General features: G+C 45.1%; 1 pseudogene; it reads right to left on the reverse strand.

The window, feature by feature from the left end:
- Window positions 1-461: 461 nt before the first annotated feature.
- On the reverse strand, window positions 462-1,629 carry LOC112619423 (annotated as a pseudogene).
- Window positions 1,630-6,657: the final 5,028 nt, after the last annotated feature.

Below are 6,657 nucleotides of genomic sequence, written 5' to 3' on the forward strand. Positions count from 1 at the left end.
CTCACCACTGTCCCCACCCCATTCCTTGGGGAGAAAAAATGTATTTTTCTTTTGTTAATACTTCCTGAAACTTTTGCGGGTACAGAAACCACAAACTGATCCGCTGACAAAAGGGGCAAGAGGTGAGGCAACCGGAAACCTTCGGGAACAAGTTCCCTGCAATCCCAGGTCTCCTCTCCCCAGCACAGCTCGGCCCACAGCGTGGACATCCCAGCAGGGAACCTCACCCTACACATATCGGAATACAGCCTCCACCCTTCACCCCACAGCCGGGTGGCTCAGTCCTGTGAAGGACCAAGGCAAGGGGGAAAAAGCCCTGCTGCCTGATCCCAGGCCGCCACTCACAGACCCTCAGTTGATTGGCAGCACTGAACAGGTTAAGAAAAAAAGAAGATGAAAATACAGAAAAACCCCAAAACCCAGACGGGGAGACGAAGTGGGGGAAGAGTGTGCTGGGAGCCTTAGTAGCCGGCCTCCTCCTAGTAGGTAGGGGGATGTTCAAGGGCCTTCCCCCAGCCGGGACAATCCCCGGCGCCCGAGGGAGCCCCATCAGCCATTGTGCCATGAGGACAGTGCTTGGGGTCGTATATCTGCCCGCCCAGGCCGAAGACCTGGCCGCTCTGATTGGCGCTCTGAGGGTAGCCCATCTGCAGGGACATGGAAGAGTTGTCACACTTGTTGGTTCCCAGTTTGGTGTCATAGATGTGCCACCGGGTCCCGGGAGCCGTCATGCCCACCTGGCTGGCACAGTTGTTTGTACCCATCTGGAGGCTGGTGGTCGAGTGGTCCCTATGGGGGCAGGATGTGGTTCTTGGGGTCATAGAAATGCCTCCTCGTGCAGACACGGTCATGTCCAACTGGTTGGCGCATTTGTTGGTGCCCATCTGCCGCCCGATGACTCACTGGCCAGCCTTCATGGTGGCATCATCAAAGTTCCGCTCCCGCTTCTCTGAGTACTTGATGCCGATGTCCACCCCATTCTGCAGTCCCTTAGTCTTGGCCTTCCCCGCCAGGGTGAGAAGAGAAACCTACACCTGCAGTCATGTTCCCATTCTCAAACAGGTTGTTGGCCTTGAACAGGTCCATGGGGTTCATGCCATGGCTGACCATGGCCTTGATGAAGTTGGAGAGGTTTTCTAGCTGGTGCCAGTTCTGCATGGAGTGGTTGATCTTAGGGACTGAGCCAGGCTGCAGCTTGTTCATGAGTGTGCATAAGATAATCCCGTCCTCCAGGCCCTTCTGGAAGTTGGGGCCCATGGAGAGGCCGGTGAGTCCCTCGATCCAGCTGCGGAGCTCTGCCTCCTTCTGGGGGCCATATTTGGACAGGAGTCAGTTCTTGACCTCAGCCAACAGCCCACGGGAGAGTAGGACCCACTGCTGGTACAAGAATCAGAGCTGAAGTCCAGGTGCCCCCTGGTTTCCGCAGAGAGAACAAGGCAAAAAACTGCTGTCAAGTGTTTTAACAAATTTCACACAAATCTCATATCCATTCATTTTTCAACTTTTATGGCTCTCTGAAATCTTTATATGGTATTAACACACCCTGATTCTCTTTTTCTGAGAGCTGCCAGGAAATCAGTGTGCTTTTGAAACCCTGCCTCTACTGACCTGACCCAACTTTCCAGCCATTATTAACTGGACAGTTGGACCTGTCAGTCCCTATCCCAGGATCTTGGAATTGGGATGCGTAGTTACTAGTGACTCCTCTGAACTGAGGACTTGGAAACTCTGGAGATGTGGGACAACTCTGTAGCTATATGCATGGGAAAGTGAAGAAAGCAAGTCTGGAGAGATGGGTGAGGCAGATGCAAAGAAAAATGGAAATGAGAGAAAATGAGAGAGAGAACAGAAATATTTAAATTTATAAATTAAAATTTTAAAATAGGGACTAAAAGAAGATATTGGAGAGTCAGGTATTACCTATTTAGGCACTTTTATTAATAAATAACAGGACACATATCAAACTAGCATTAGCAAAAGGCAAGCAGGCAGCATTTATTATGACTCTACGACTCTCTTTCTTTCTTGCTCTCGCTTTCATTTTCTCCCACATAAGAGCTGCAATCCTCACAGTGACCCTATGAGGAATTTTTATCATCCCAATTTTTGGTTGAGGGGCCTGAGAGGTAAATGATCAAGTAATTTGCCTAAAGTTTGAAAGTAGTGGGCATAAAGCTCAGATCCAAATATATTTCATGTCCAACCTTTGTTTGTCATCACAACCTTTGTTTGTGTGTGTGTGTGTATTCATGCTTTTTATTCACTGGCCCACTGCTGTTATTATCTGTTTTGGAATATGACAGCTCAACAGGTGGTAACTACTTTCTCTTTGCTTTATGTTGTGTCTCACATCTCAGTTTCTGTGTATTCCTATAAAAAGAATGGTAAATCCAGTGGGTATATAATTCCCAAGAGCATAAAATACCTTATTTGAACACTAAGGAAAATCCTCTAGACACAAATCCAACACATGAAGAGGTTTAAATAAAACACTGGAAAATGTGGAAGGACAGAATGCTCGATGAACCCAGTCAGAGGAGGCTTTTAGAGTCTATGTGTCTACAGCCTCTTCTGAGAAACAAAGTACAAAACAAGAGGAGAATCCCACCCTCCAGGAAGAAAGGCCCAGTGGCTGTGGCTGTTGCAGACAGAATCACTTGATTCCTGATTGTAGGGACTTCTCCCAGATTGGCTATAGCAGTTATTGCAGCAGCGTAGGACAGGGACAGGCTCTGAATCCAGAAAGCTCCGTGACTGATCCCTGCTTTTGCTGAGCATTCGCTATTTGGCCTTGGAAAATTTATCTCTCAGTGCATCTATTTCCCATCTGCAAAACAGTCTTTCCCTGGGAGTGCTGTTGCAAGTACTAGAAAGGACGAACAATCCTTATGGATGGCACATGGGAGGCATTCGATAGATACCATCATTGTTATCACCATTATTGTGCAAGGGGGAGAGAGAATATTAGGGACTTCGCCGTACCCAAGTAATAATATTCTGGGGCTATGCACACATGGGCTTCTGGGTTCTTACAAGTTGGCTGAAGCCTAGAAATGGCCAATAAATCTCTGTCTCCACTCAAAGAGAAAGAAAGGATCTCCCGGTCCCATGAGTCTGGAAATCCTTCAGGTAAAAGTTCCCTTCTTACTGACAAAGGGAACTTTGTTGGCTCACATAACCGGACAGACCACAAAAGTGCTGATTTCAGGACCAGTTGTATTTGAAGCTTAACCTCATACTTCAGGGGTCTCTCTCCTTCCCTTAACTCTGCTTCCCACCTTGGCTCTACAGTGTGGCAAAACTTTAAAGATAAAAAAGGCTGCCAGTAGCTGTAGCTTCACACACTCTGCTTTCAGCAACTCCATGAAAATATTGCATTTGCTCCTGGAAAAGCCAGAGGGTCACACTGCTTGGACCAACTTAGCTCATACATGCATCATTGAACCAATTCCTGGGACCAAGACAAGGAAATTATATTGATGGGTTTAGACCTGGTTCCCACTCACAGTCCTGGGGCTAGCACTGAATTCAGCCCTGCCTAAACCATATGAACTGAGAGTGAGGTAAAGGAAGTTCTCCAAGAAAAACAGAGGCACTGTTAGCCGCAGCAGAAGAAAATGGATGTTGGCAGGCTAAAACAACAAATACTCAGCATAGGCTCTAAATAACATCAGTGGAAACCATAATCACCAATATTTACTAAATGTTTATTGTGCTCTGGGATAAGCACTTTTCATTAATTTCCTCACTTAATCCTCACAAAAATGATCAATGCATATATTATTATAATTATCCCCACTTAAGGGATAATGAAACTGAGACACAGAAAGGCTAAGTATTCATCATTTGTCTGAGGTCATGTTGCTAGTGAACAGCAGGGTTGAGATTTGAACTTGAGCCATGGGACTTAAGAGTCCACATGTAATTTTGTGAGCTGAATAATTCCCCCACCTCCACACCCCACCCCTACCCCTGCTAAGATATCCAGGTCCGAATCCCTGGAACCTGTAAATGTTAACTCGCAGGGACTTTGCAGGTGTGGTTAAGTTAAGGATCTTGAGGTGGGGGTTATATCCCGAATTAGCCCAATGGGCCCCAAATATAATCACAAGTGCATTTGTAAGAGGGAGCCAGAGGGAAATTTGTCAACACAGGAGAAAAGGCAATGTGATGACAGAAGCAAAGACTGGAGTGACACACTTTGAAGATAAAGGAAGAGGCCAAGACTGGAGGCATTTCGATGTCTTGTAAAAACTGAAAAAGGCAAGGAAGGAAACATTCTCATTTAGAGCCTCCATAAGGAAATTTCTCTTCTGTTGTCTCCTCCTCTACCCTCCCCTCCTCCTTTCTCTCCACTTCTCTCCTCTCCTCATCCTCTCTTCTCCCCTCCAGATCTCCCAGCACTGCTTGCATATGGCTCCCCAAATGGCAACCCCATCTGTGTTAGGCAGAATTCTAAACTGACGCCCAAAACTCCCAGCTCCTGGTGCATGGGCCTTGCATAATCCCCAGGACTGTGAATACCATGGATTTCTCTGCCATGATTCTGTTATATTGTATGGTACTTTCTCCTTAAGAAAAGGGGTTCAGGCGGATGGCTTACCTAATCTGGTGAACCTTAAAAGAGTCTGGGCTCTCCCTAAGAAAAAGATGAAAAGCATGAGAAGAATTCAACGGAGGAAGATTCTCCATTGCTGGCTTCAGAGAGGAAGAACAAGGGTTACAAGTGGCCTCTAGGAACTAAGAACAGCGCCAGTCAACAACCAGCAAGGAAATGAAAATGTCAGCCCTGCAACAACTACCACCACACAAAACTGAATTTGGCTAACAACCTGAGAGAGCTTAAAAAAGAATTCTTCCCCGGAGCCCTGATAAAGGAACACAACTCAGCCAATGCCCTTATTTCAGCTTTCTGAGACCCTGGGCAGAGAATCCAGCCACACAGGGCCAGGTGTTAGCTAATACATGGGTACTGTTTTAATTTGCCAAATTTGTGGTAATGTGTTACACAATGATAGAAGACTAGTATATTACTCCTGGGTCTATGCAGTCTCTCAATTCAAACACCCACCAACTATAGTCTTTATGTCCTTAAAGAATAGAGAGAACCAGTGTGGTGGGGCATGTCTGTAGTCTCAGCTACTTACGAGGCTGAGATGGAAGGATCACTTGAGCCCAGGAGTTCAGGTCCAGACTGGGCGACAGAGCGAGGCTCTGTCTCAATAAATAGATAAATAAATAAATAATAAATAAACAATTTAAAAATGTTTACGCAAAATAAAATCATCTTGTCCCTAGTTGGGTCAAGGGTCCACCACTAATCTAGACAGCACTGGCTGTCAAGGGTCCAACACTGGTCTAGACAGCACAGATTTTCCACCACCTACACAGTAGTGGTTGCAGATATACAAACTCAGGAAAGGAGAATAGGCAAGGCAGCCAAGCTGGCTGGTGTGTTCTGCTACTGCCCTTCCAACTTGTATGTGACAGCTTTCTATTAGTCTATCTCCTGCCTTGCACTATGCACATTTTCTCTCACCTAACTAGTTCCTGAGTTCTTCAAAGGCAAAAAGGTGGTATAGTGCAATAAGACAAACATTATCTTAGGGGACACAAAGAGCTGGGTGCAAATTGACCTATTTGCTGTGTAAGCTTAGACAAGTCACTTAACATCTCAGGATTCCTTTCCCTATTTGTGAAACAAGAGTAATATACCTACCTTGCAGGGCTGCTGTGAGAATTAAATGAGATGAAATAGGTAGTGTCCTTTGTGAGTCTTTGATAAATATCAATTCCCTTCTGCCATTTTTAATCCATTTTCTATGTCCACCATAGCAGCTGGCACAACAGTGTAAGCTTATTCCTGCATCACATCAAACAAATGAAAACAATCCACACGCTGATGGAAAGGAGTAGGGCAACCAATAGCATGGAAGTAGCCCAATTATTACATGAGCAAGGTGTCAACACGGGAAAGGACTGGTAAGGAGTCCCCTGGATTCAAGTTCGCCCTGAAAGTAATAATGAATAACAAAATGATAGCATCAGGCATTAATTGGAAGCATTCTGTAATGTGTGCCAGGCACTGTGCTGAGGGTTCCCTTGATGTAACTCATTTAATGCCTAACAAGGGCCATTCATTGGTATTGTCATTACTCCACTTTACACATGAGGGATGAGATCCAGAGAGGTGAAATGATTTACCCAGGCTAGGAAAAGGCCAGGGTCAAAATTCACCCCTGAGTCTATATGACTCCAAAGTCCAAAGCTTTTACCTACTCTTCTTTAAATCGCCATGAACATGACATTCCATTTTTGGAAATAAAGTTGGTGCAAACACCTGTACCCATGGAGACTGAAACTGAATGATAACATACAGTTCCTTTCATGGACTTCTAAACTCTTTTCAAATATTTAAATTTCCAGGAAATTTTTTTTAATCACAGGGAGAGAAAAATATCCAAGAAAAGGATAAAGGGCTTATGTCTGCCAAACCAAAAGTAGCTATTCAAAAAACTCCAGAGCACCTCCATTTCCTTGCCTAGAGGAACTCTACTGAGGAAGTCTTCCAAACAATTTCTGCTTGATTTTTAGTTGTTTCAAAAATTAAGACAAAACAAGAAGACTGTTTTCTGTCTGCAGAAGCCAATAGTCTCT

Source organism: Theropithecus gelada, chromosome 2 (genome assembly GCF_003255815.1).
Source record: "Theropithecus gelada isolate Dixy chromosome 2, Tgel_1.0, whole genome shotgun sequence".
Taxonomy (NCBI): Eukaryota; Metazoa; Chordata; class Mammalia; order Primates; family Cercopithecidae; genus Theropithecus; species Theropithecus gelada.